The following is a 13,028-nucleotide window of genomic DNA, read 5'->3' as shown; positions in this document are numbered from 1 at the left end:
AGGAAAGGGGCTGCAGAAAGCACCCCCCCCAAATCCTGCCAGAGCCACCAGGGCTTCCATGTGACCTCAATAATGTAGGCCAGCACCACCCCCCTCAGAAAGGCCCAAGCTCCACTTTCTCTACTGCTGCCACCAAAGTCGGTTCAGCAACAAGCATTTATTAAGCGCCTACTATGACATTTATTAAGCTTTGTACTAAACATGTATTAAACACACTATTACATTTATTGCACTTTCTACTAAAGCATTTATTAAGTGCCTACCATTACATTTATTAAGCTTTGTACTAAGCATTTATTAAACACATGCTATTACGTTTATTACGCTTTATGTTTTCTACTAAACAAGCATTTCTTAAATCAGACACTGTGAGAAGTTTGAGGGAAACAAAAAAAATAAAAAAACAATCCCTGTCTTCAGCTTAACTCACATTCCAACAAGGAAGACAGCATAAAGACACAGGTACATACATGATAGATATGGGGGATAGAAGGTAATCTCAGAGGGGAAGGCTCTAGCACGTTGCCTGCAGGAGGTGGGATTTCAGCCAAATCTTGGAGTCAGGAAAACTAAGAGATAGAAATAAGGAAGGAGGAGGCATGGGACCCAGCCCGGGCAAAGGCACAAGTGTCCTATGCAAGGAAGAACAGACAGGCCAGTGTAGCAACGTCACTGAGTTCAGGAAGGGGAGTAGAATGTAAGAAGAAAAGTAAAAAAAAAAAACCATCCCTGCTCTCAGGTAGCTCATATTCTAAAGAGGAAGACCATTTATATACTAACAATTTAAATGAGTAACATTGAAAGACTCAAGAACTCAGATCGATGCAATGACTGACCATCATTCAACCAATGAAGAAGTCTCCCCACCACCTTATAGGTGATGGACTAAATGTGATAAATGAAACACATATTTCTGGACATAGCCAAGGTAGAAATTTCTTTTGTGTGACTATGGATATATGTTGCAAGAGTTTGGTTTTTTTTCCCCTAGGAAGGTGGGGAAGAAGGGAGAAAAAATAAATGCTTGTTAACTTTTCAGAACTTGATTAAAAAAAAGACTACAAAGGTCCAAAGGAGCCAGGCTATGAAGAGCTTTCAATGTCAAACATAGGAATTTATACTTAATGCTAGAGGAAGTAGGGAGCCACCAGAGTTTATTGAGTAGGGGGTGACCAAGAAGTTAGAAAAAAACACCTTGGCATCTGAGTAGAGGATGAATCAGAGGAGGGAGAGATGAAGCAATTGGAAGACCATTGCAAGTGAGTCCAAGTGAGAGGTCATGAGGTCCTGGACACCTTGCCCACATTCTTGCTTTATATACACTTTCTCCAAAAATATCTCTAGGATATGAAAAGGATGTCTGGATATTTATAAATAAACATCTTTACTACCATGGGAGAGAGGGTAGGAGTTCAACACAGTTGATTCATTTCAATATTTATTAAGCTGCTATTCTTGCACAAACCTATGCTTAGCCCTCCATTGTTGTTGTTTGTCTTTTGTTTTGGAAGAGGACCTATGACATCACAGGCGATGTCTTGACTTGGCACAAATTTGATTTAAATGATGCAGAGTTGAGCAAAGTCGTCACTCTTCCTGAGTCATTGGACAAGGCAAAGGTCAGGATGACTGGCGAATGCCCAGGATGCAGTGGATGACCTTGGCGCCTTTGATATCTAAGTAAATTCTAAGTGCTCCCCAGTACTTGCTTCAAGGCATCTTCATAGTCATTGGCACAAATGGAGAAGGTCATCACATGCTTGAGGTAGACACCCCGCTAACTCACCCACTCAACCTGGTTTAACCCATCAGCTGAGACAGTTTCCCAGGGTGTGACCACTACACATGCTACAGCCGCTTGGAGCCACAGGTGAGAATTGGGTGGCAGGGAGACACCCAAGGTGGATGAGCAGCCTTGAAGAGAACTTGGCAAGACCTCACACCAGAGATGCTAGTCCTCCTTGACCACTCCGTATATCTCAGCCCTACATGATGCATACAGGCACACCTATGTATGCATGTACACATGGATATACATATTACATGCTTGCGTGTATAATACAACAGCAGCTGTTCTCTTGATGCACTTTCCTTCTAGTGGGGGGAAATACCCATACAAATTATAAAACAAGGGAGAGAGTGAGACATCTCCAAAGGAGAAGTCGAGGCAGAGTATGATGAGGATTTGAAAAGAGAGAGATGACTTTCAACTCAGGAGAGGGGCGAAGAATTACAGAAGGCTTCATAGGGGCAGCTAGGTGGTGCAGTGAGTAGGGCGCCAGCCCTGGAGTCAGGAGGACCTGAGTTCAAATCCGGCCTCAGACACTTGACACATGGACTAGCTGTGTGACCTCGGGCAAGTCACTTAACCCCAATTGCCCTGCCCAAAACTAAAAAAAAACAAAAACCAAACAAACAAACATACAGAAGGTTTCATGGAAGAGGTAAAAACTGAACTGGGCTTTGAAGGGAAGGAAGAGACTTCAGCAGATGGGGGCAGGGGATGGGGAGCAGGGAAGGACAGAATCCCTTCCAGATATGGTGAATAGTAGGAGCAAAGGCAAGAAGTAAGGGAAGGGAAGTTGTGATTTGGTCGTGAGAAGTCATCCAGTTTGCCTGGAACACAAAGACTGTGGGTAAGACTGGAAAAGTAGGTTGAAACTATAGGCTCATAGGCACTGACATTTTACTTACTGATCATTAAAGTGAAGCCCACAGGTGAAGTGACTTGGCCAAAATCATAGCTAGTAAGTAGCAGAGGCTGAGTTTGTACCCTCCGTCACTGAGGACCTTGAAGGTGATTGTAACCAATACTCCTGGTGATAATTCTCTTGAATGCCATAAACATTTATTAAGCACCTACTGTATGGATGCCCCTGTTCACCTACTTTGTACTCACATCCCCATGTGAGCCCCAGAAAGCAAATAAAACAAGACATTCTTAAGCTAGCCCTGCCATCTTGGAGGCACTAGTACCTGGAATGTCTGCTTCCTGCTATCTTTTTTCCCCAAAAAACTTTGACCTCTTAGTAGTTCCCACCCTTAGATCACTATCCTGGGTACTTGTCCTGGCTCCCAAGAAGAGAAAGTCCCACCCTGGACATAGGAGCCTGGCCAGAGCCCCCAGGTTCTGACTTTCTTTGTTCCAAGAAAGTCCCTTTTCTCAGACTCTCTATCATACCTGAATTCCCCAAACAGTGGCTGAGGCTGAGTTAACACAGGTTATCTACACACCGTGTTCACCTATTGGCTTCAAATATTTGGCCAGTTCAGTGAAAAAAAAAAAAAGTTGATTTAGTCAAACAGTGGATCAGTTTAGCTTAATGTGAATTTGATTCCAATAACTAGACTCTTTGAAGGACTAGTTGATTCAGCTAATCAAACAATTTCAAATGAGGAGTTTGGACTAGACCAGGGGTGGGGAACTTGCCACACGTACCCCTCTGGGTCCTCAAGTACTGCCCTTTGACTGAATCCAAACTTCACAGCACAAATCCTCTTAATAGAAGGATTTGTTCTGTAAAACTTGGAATCAGTCAAAAGGCTGTACCCGAGGACCTAGAAGGTCCCATGTGGCCTGGAAAGTCCCCCACCCCTGGACTAGACAATCTCTAAGATCACTTCCAGCTCTTGATCTTACGATGCTCGGGAAGAGAGGGAGAAAGCTGCTGCTTCAGCTGCCTCCCGTTTGCTCAGCCTAAGGGGGAGACAAAGGGGACATCCGTGGACTGTCTGCCACCAGTTGTGACCTGAGGGAGTTCACTGGATTCCTGGCATTGGCTCCGAGAGGCAGTAGAACATCAAAAGAGGTCAAGAAGAGCTGGGGTCAACTGGAGGAGCAACAGTTAGGGTCACTGGGGGAAGGCGCACCAAGAGGTCAAAGGCCCACAGTCCTAGCCTCTTGAAGATTTCCCCAACCTCACTCCTTGGAGAACCTAAGACCACGTGACTGCTCCTCACTGCCTGCCCCTCCTCCTGGGCCTCCTTTCTACCCTTGCCCTCCCCTTTCTTCAATTCTCCCCAATCCCCTTCCTCACCATAAAACCACTGCATATTTGCTTTCCCGGCTCCATGTTCAGGCCCCCAATGGTTTGCAGCTGTGGATAATATTTAATTGCTACTGGCTGCATTCTCTAGACTTTTTATAGGTTCTTTCATTAAAATGGAAAGTGCAGGATGGAGGGAAGAGAGTGAGGAAGGGAGGCACCGGGCCAAAGGGGCTTCATTTGTCCCGGAGGCCAGGGAAACGGGGAATAGATGAGACTGAGCCGGGGCCAAGTTCGAGGGAAACTCTCCCACATATCCCAATGGGAACAGAGAGGGGAGCCTGAGGAGGCCTCCTACTACTACATTCTCTTCCCAGGTACTCTTCTCCCCTCACTGTGCGACCTTGGGTAATTCACCCACCTTTTCTGGGCTTTTATTTCCCTTTTGCTGGGGAGAGGTCTGCCCTTTATAGAAAGAAACTTCATGCCTGAGAGATGATTCCTTGAATCATAGGTGAGAAGGTAAAATAAACTGGAAGGAAGTAGCCCCAGGCAGGGAGGGATCAGCACCGAGAGGCAAACCCAGGCCCTAGAGCTCATTCACTCATTTATTCATTCAACAAACACTTATTAAGGACTGGGAAGAGAGCTATGCTCTGTGTTCGGGAGAAATACAAAATTTAGATGACATAGACAGGTCTCCTGTCCTCGTGGGGGTGATGGTCTTAGGATCATATGATTTAGAGTAGAGAGGAAGCTTAGAAGGCATCTAGCCCAACTTCCACATTTTCAGAGGCAGCTCAGAAAGTTAAGTGACTCAACCAAGGTGACACAGATAGCACAGAACTAAGATTCTACCCCTTCCCCATCCTGCCCCAGATGTTCTGACTCCGAGTCATGTCCGACTCTTCGGGACCCCATAGACCACAGCACTCCAGGCCCTTCTGTCTGCCACTATCTCTCAAAGTCTGTCCAAGTTCCTGTTCATGTTTCCATAATACTATCTGTCCATCTCACCTTCTGTCATCCCCTTCTCCTTCAGTCTTTCCCAACATCAGGGTCTTTCCCAATGAGTCTTCTCATTATGTTGCCCAAGTATTCAAGCTTTGGCTTCAGTATTTAACCTTCCAGTGAATAGCCTGAATTAATTTCTCTAAGTATTGACTGATTTGATCTCCTTGCTGTCCAAGGGATTCTTGAAAGTCTTCTCCAGCACTGCAGTTCAAAAGCATTGATTCTGTAGTGCTCAGCTTTCCTTAGAGTCCAACTCTCACAGAGCCGTGTTCTTTCTAGTAATAATAGTACTTTAATTTATTTATATTTTAAATTTATTCATTTATAACTATATGATCTATTTTGTTTGTCTTATTTATTTTATTACTCATTTTTATTTATATGTATTTATTTTTATAATTTATACAGCTTGTATAATTTACATTTTTATTTATTTGTAATTTCATAGTGCTTCGCAAAGCACTTTACAAATATCTCATTAGATTCTCACAACAGCTTTGGGAAGTAGGTGCTTTATTATCTCCATTTTACAGATGAGGAAACTTGAGACAGACAGAAGTTGAGGGTCTTGCCCAGGGTCACATGGCTAGTAAGTGTCTGAGGTAAAATATGAACTCTGGTCTTCATGACTTCAGACCCAGTGTACTATCACCCGGTGGCCACTTTCTGTTACACCATGATACCTCTTGTAGAGAGACCCCAAGATAGAACACTATAAAACACTATTATTACGTAATAGGTGCACTGGGCAGGTGTCAGACCGAGGATACTGTGAGGTACACGGGGAGAGGTCATTATCTGCCAGGGAGAGTGTCAGTAGCTTCTTTGAGGAGACATTTGAGTGGATCTTTAAAAGATGGGTCCCACAGATGAAGTTGGGGGGAAAAGACACACTTTCCTGGGAAGCAGCATGAGCAAAGTCAAGAAGGTGTCAGATCCCAGGACACAGTAATCCAGTTTCACAGTGTAGAGTGTGTACCTATGGGCCAGCATAGCTTCCAGAGAAAGAATCAGAGGACTTTGGTCCAGCTCTTGGTCTTTCTACTGTCTATGTAACCTCGAGCAGGTCACTTGATCTCACTGGGCCAGAAATCCAAAGCCTGCCTGTGGTCCAGGGACCTCCAATTCAGCTCCCACCCCAATTAAGCTCCTACAAGAAAGGTAGAGTGGATCCGCCAGTGTTTTCCCAGCATTAGCTGCGTCCTATTGCTAAATCAGGGAAGATGGACAAGCCTTGGAAGAAATCACATTCCACATTTGTCCCAGCCCAACTATCTCCCCATCTACTTGCTTGGGCACCAGGTCACAATGATCTTACCCTCTCAGTTGCACCTAAAAGTCCCCTTTGCGGTTTTTACCACCTCATATCTAATTTATCCAGTAGTCACAGTAGAAAAAGTACTGGTTCTAGAATTAGAAGTCCTGGGTTCAAATTTTACCTTTGATGTTTGTTGCCTGTATGGTTGGGGACAAATCACTTAATCTCCCTGGGTGTCAGTTCTTTCTCTGTAAAGTGAAGGGAGTGGACTGCATGTCTTCTAAGGTCCCTTGGAGCTCTAGAACAATGATTCTATTGTAATAGATAAATATTGTGGCCACCCACACCATAGCACCTCATACCCCGATATATGGGCACCCATTCTCTCCTTGTACTGGCTCAGTCACTCCCACCTGATTCTCATTGCTATCCAGCCAAGCACATCTTTCCTTCTATTCTACAAGCAATGAAGCATTAGAAGCTTTTTTAATTCACAGTCACCCTTAAAAGGGTGCTAGAAAAGTGTTACTTTATTGAATTAGCTAGCAATTAGAGATCTGCAAAGTTCCATCAGTCTGCCTCTGTCTGGGACATACAGACAAGCCCAGCCAGATCTCCACTCATTAGGATGCTACAGCATCCAGTTAAGATCTCAGCATCTCTTCCTATATCGCAAAGCAACTGCACAACCTGTCTTTCCCCATTTGTGCTTTCTCTTTTAAACCAGAGAGGCAGGAAAGACAAGAGATTTCTGAAAGACTTTATCTATCTCAAACTTAATGGGGTGCTGAGTGGCAAGAGCTGAAACTGAGGCTTCCTGTCAATGAACTCCAGTTTCAATTCATTGAATCAGGAACTAGCAGCAGATGTCTTCTTGACAGCTGACGGCTTTTGTTTCTGTTTTCTTCAAGCGACTCCAGTAGAGTTGACTTTCAGTCCCTTCTGGTTCTTCAATTCCTTCATCTCTTTCAGCCTTTTAGTGGCTTAAATCTGCCCCTACTAGTACTCAGTCACTCACTTTTCATCTATGAGGTAAAAATTCATCAAATCTCCCCTATGAAATCAGCAGTCAATATTTCACAGTATCTTAATTTCCAAATTGTTGTATTACTTTTTCATCTTGTGAGTTTTTATCAAGTCTTAAAAGCTATATGCAAAGGAGAGGAGGAACTACAATGGCCTGCTTCTCCAACCACTAATCCAAATGGTCTTCCTTCACATTCTTTGCCTTTGAAAACTTTTTCTTCATTTTCATATTTGATCAGTCTTTAATAAATAAAAGCTTCTTCTCTTCCACCTTTAAGTCATCAGACTGTTTGTTTGTATACAAATGAGACATCACCCTATATTTATTGCAAGGTGATTTAAATAGCCAAGAAAACTTTGGAGCTTTAAATATATTTATATCAATCACTAAACATTTATAAAGCACCTACTGTGTGCCAGGAACTGTTCTCAGGATACAAAAAAGAGACAAACAGCCTACAATCTCATGGGGGAGAAAACATGCATAGATGTAGAGCTCTAAGGGACCTTACAGGTCATCTAGTTCAACCTCCTAATTTAACAAACAAGGAAACTCAGGCCCACAGTGGTTAAGTGACTCCACAAATATCACATGTGCGGTAAAGGGCAGAGGTAGGATTCAAGCCCAGTTCCCTGATTTCAGATTGAGGGCTTTTTCCACTGTACCTCATTACCTATTTGTATGTATGTTGGGCCCTATCATGAGAGTGTAAGCTCCTTGAGAACAGATGAGGCAGGATGAAGGATAGAAGTTTGGGTGGCTCCTTGTGGGAACACACATCAGAGCTTCTTGTTGGGCCCCGTGCCTTCCCATTGAAGATAACCGCAGACCTGGGCAGTTAGACTGGGTGGGGGAAAGGAGACTCCAGGCCCTCCCCTGCCCCACAGATCAGATATCCCCTCAGTGATGACTTGGGAGGGAGAATGGTCCTTTCTAGACCAAGCACTCGCACCAATGGCTTCTCAAACAACTCCTTTTCACACTGGTGATATGGAGGTGGTGTGAAGGAAATAGGCCTGGGCTCAGAGTAGAGAAATCTGAGTTTGAATCCCAGCTCTGCCACTCAATGGCTGTGTGACCATGGGCAAGTCACTCAACTGCTCTGGGCCTCGGTTTCCTCTGATGTCTGTTCCTGCAAAGAGCCACCCAAACTCCCATCCCTTGTCCAGTCTCACCTGCTTTCAAGGAGCTTACACTCTTGTGTTGTTGTTGTAGTTCAGTCCTTTTTTAGTCATGTCCCCATTTGGGGTTTTCTTGGCAGAGATCCTGGAGCGGTTTGCCATTTCTTTCTCCAGCTCATTTTACAAATGAGGAAATTGAGGCAAACAGGGTTAAGTGACCTGCCCAGGATCACACAGCTAGTAAATGTCTGAAGCCAAATTTGAACTCACAAAGATGAGTCTTCCCGACTCCAGAAGCTCAGCATTCTATCCAATGTGCCACAGTCTAATGAGGGGATCATAATCCTTACATAATTTCTGTACTGAGCATCCAGAGGAAGTCACTGTGTAAGGTCTTAAATTCTTTTTTGTTTGTTTGTTGGTTTTTTTGGCGGGGAAAGGCAGGGCAACTGGGGTTAAGTGACTTGCCCAAGGTCACACAACTAGTACATGTGTCAGATGTCACGGAGGAAACTGAGAAGCTCATTCAGACTTAACCAGCTACTGTGTTGAAAGGATGAGTCCACAATGATGGCAGGATAGGCAGACTTGGAAGTAGGAGGAGGCAGAGCAGGGAACCCTTCTTGACACCCATAAAATCTTATAATATTCTGCTTATCTCTAAGGCTTCTCTGAGCATGGGGATCAGACTCAGGGATAAAAGCTCCTGAAAACCCCTACCCACTGACCTTCCTATCTTGTTTGCTTCCATTCTCAGCCTCAAGCCCCCACACACGCACGTGCGCACAAACACACACATACATACACATTCCAGTTGTGCTCTGTCAGCCATTTTGGCAAACCAGAATTGTGTGGCTTTGGGGTTGGGAATAAATAACCCCCCAGGAGTAGGGGAGAGGGGAGAGGTGGGGGATGGGAGAAAAGATGGTTTGGGATTGAGTTGGTACAAAACTATGAGATTGCTTCTTTTTTGTCATTGTTTTGGGTGGCTTTTTTTTTCTTCTTATCTCCAAGGCAGCTTGAGAAGATCTGGGTGGTACATTTAAGCAATCAGGATGACCCTGGTGTCCTGGGGATGGTCTAGCCCAGGAGTGAGGGATGGAGGCTGCATGTGGCCCTCTAGGTCCTCAAGTGCAGCACTTTGACAAATCTGAGGACACATGTGGCTTCGAGGCTGCAGGTTCCCCACCCCTGGCCCAAGGCGATATCCCTGTTCCCAGAAAGAACCTTTCTCCCCTCCTAGGAGAGCCATATCTTTGTCCTTGGCCTGTCTGCACCTTCCCCCGCCCCCAGCCCCCAGCCCTTAGGGATGAAGAAGGCACTCCATAGATAAAAATGATCGGGTAGTCCTCTGCTGTGTTTGACCTAAGCCCTTCACCCTTGAAATATAATCCCTTCATTCCCCATCCAGATTTCTTTTAGGCATACCAGCCACTTTCTTTGCCTTTGCTACCCGGCTTCTTTTAGACTAATTGGCTTCTTTTAGACCATCTGGACAGTTTCTTTCAGGTTCACTGCTGACTTTCCTAAGTCTTTCCATCTGATTTCTTTTTCTTTTTCCTTAATGTTTTTTAAAAATTTATTAAATGATTTATTTTTATAGGCCCTGAATTTTCCAATACATCCCCACCACTCTCCCACTCAGAGAACCACACTTTATAGCACTGGTTCTCAATGTTTTTTATTCCACAAACCCCTTTCAATGACAACAAACTGTGTTGTGAACCTTGAGTGTAATTTAATATACTACTTTTTAATATTCTTTTATAATTATTTACTGCATTAAAGTATTTGACCATTTTAGTAAATTCCCAACCCCCGAAGAGTTCAAGTACAACTAAATGTGAGTCACTGTCATAACAAAGTTTTTTTTTTAAAAAAAAAGAAAACAGTTTAGCAAAACTAAGCCACAGACACATCATTCCAGTCTGACAGTGTATGCACTGTTCTGCATCCATAGCCCCCAACCTCTGCAATGAAGCCCTCCACCTGATTTCATTTAAAGCTCCTGCTTGAATTTTTAAATCTGTCTGCTTGCATTTCAGCACTGGATTGACAACAGACAGGGGCCTCTCGGACTTCTCGATCCATGCTAAGAGACTTATTTCCCCCCTAAACATAATGCTGCTTTTGACTTTCCCAAGGTACCACCCTTCATTTTGTGTCCCATACATGAAACCTGAGTGTTATCTTTGACAGTTTCCTCTCCATCACTTCCCATATTTAGTCACTTCACCAAGTCCTATCCATCCTAACCTCTGAAATATTTCTCACATCTGGTCTGCCAATGACCTTATACAGCACCTAAACTATTGCAAGGACTCCCAAACACATTCTCCCATCTCTTCAATCTCTCTTCCCTCAAACACACAAACAGACAGAAACCACCTCGCCATCCTTCACAGCATGGCCAGACGTCCTCATTAATGCAGAGAAATAATCAGGTCACTCCTCTGCTCAAAACCCCTCAATGGCTCCCTATTACATAACCAGAAAAGTTCAATACCTTTCATTGCCTGATGTTACCTCATCTTCCCACCTCATAGGGTACTTCCCCACCTCCATTTACTCTACACTGAAGCCCCACAGAATTACTCTGTCTCTCATACAGGTTTTGCGTTTTCCTGCTTTGCTCACACTGTCCCTTGTGGTTTAAATGCCCACCTTCCCTCCCCTGCCCCCAGCCTCCATCTCACTTGGCTTGTTGAATTCTTACTCATCCCTTAAAGCCTTTGCTCTATAAAGTCTTCCCTGATCCCTTGAAATGAACTGCTTCCTCTAGCACATCACTTGCACCTCTCTGATGGGCTTATCTCCCATCGCTGGGTATGGTTGTTATTTGTATATATGTCCCATGAGGACAGAGACTGTGTCTTATCTAAATGGTGCACTCTGCACACAGTAGGTATTTAACAAATGTGGATTAAAATGTAAAACTTCATAGCTGGAAGGGACAGTACAGATGACCATCTTGGTCACCTCCTCCCATTTTACATACTCAGGAAAATGATTCCTGGAGAATTAAACTGACTTACCCAAGGTCACGCAGCAAGTTAGTGATAAGAGATAAGTTTTGGGATCTAGGACTTTTGTCTCCTGGTCTGGGTCCTTGTTAATACACAGTCTCCTCCATAGACAGGGTTCTCATGGACTCTCCCTCCTGCCCCACGTGTCTCATCATCCTTAGGATGGGAGACCTTCAGAGAGGGAGTGTTCAGTGCTAAACCCTAAGAATAGCTCTCTCCGGTTATGGCTATCCCTCAGGGGCTATGAGAGACCAGACCACCGTGCTTGGAGGGGGATCAGAGATGAATGTTTACGCATCTGTGGGGAGGCCACAGCTGGCAGGGGCAACATTCCCCAAGAGATGTCAATGCTTACTCAGCAAAGCTTGCCTACCCATGCTTGGTGCCCCTTCCCAGAAAGACAACCTTGAAAGAGGTTCATTCCAGTCCCTCGGCTCCCATAACCCTCACCAAGTTCCTGCCCTTTTCACTAAGCCCCTACTTCCTCACTAAGCCCCCAACCCTAACATTAATCCCTCATTCCCTCACTGAGCCTTAGCTGCTGTCGTCACTGGATACCCGCACCTCTTTGTTGATCTCCCATCCTTTCCTGAGAAGGGGTCGGAGGAAAAACTCCACCTAGCTGGGTAAGACTCAATAGAGCATTGCGCTTAGGAATCAAATCCAGGTCTGACACTAGACCTTCGATTTCATCGTCTTCCCCCCTTCCCCTTTTCTTTCCTTTCCTTCTGTCTTCTCTCTGTCCAGTAGCAAACTTATCCAATCCAATGACACCATTTACAATGTTATGTAGATGACCCCTAACTCCGTAACTCCGAATCTCTGGACCCCTGACCCTTTTCCACTTTCCCCCTGGACATCACCACCTGAATGGCCTGCCAGCACCTTAGACCCAACCAAAACAGAACTCAGAATCTTCCCTCTCACACCTGGCCTTCCCTTTAACCTCTCTCTTCTTCCACTGATCCAACCACCATCCATTCCCAGAGATCCAGTTGATAAATGACAAACACGATAAAATGATATTAGGGTATCTTTATCCTCAATTCTTCCCTAATCTCTCATATACAATCCACTGCCAAGTCCATTTTTACCTCTGATCTACCCATCAGTCTTCATTTCCTCCTTTCCCCTTCACTAATCCCATCCTAGTTCAATCTCTTGCCACCCTTTCTTGTGGTACTATAATAGCCCCTTTAACTGGTCCCTTATCTATAATCTTTCCTCTCCAATCTATCCTTCACTGGGCTACCTCGATAATCTTCCTAGTGTGCTATTTTCAATCCCATCACTCCTCTGCTCAAAACCTTCACGGGTTCTCCATCACCTAGTGGAGAAACCACAAAGTCCTACAATAAAGTAATTAAGCTAGATTGCCTGTAAGGCCTCTGCTAGCTCAGGAATCTATGATCTTATTTAAGAACCTAACATTCAAAGCTCTTCACAATCTAGCTTCAATTTCCTTTTCTGATTATCTTACACTAACTCCTGGCCCTCATTTATTCTATGTTCCAGCCAAACTAAAATATGACCCCCTTGCCCTGGCCAATCTCACCCTTCCCTTTATGGCTTGGTTGTCTTTGCTTGTGCTTCTGC

The sequence above is a fragment of the Trichosurus vulpecula genome, chromosome 9 (assembly GCF_011100635.1).
Source record: "Trichosurus vulpecula isolate mTriVul1 chromosome 9, mTriVul1.pri, whole genome shotgun sequence".
In the NCBI taxonomy this organism is placed as follows: domain Eukaryota; kingdom Metazoa; phylum Chordata; class Mammalia; order Diprotodontia; family Phalangeridae; genus Trichosurus; species Trichosurus vulpecula.
The sequence above is the reverse complement of the archived record's forward strand: the minus strand, read 5'-3'. Positions refer to the sequence as shown.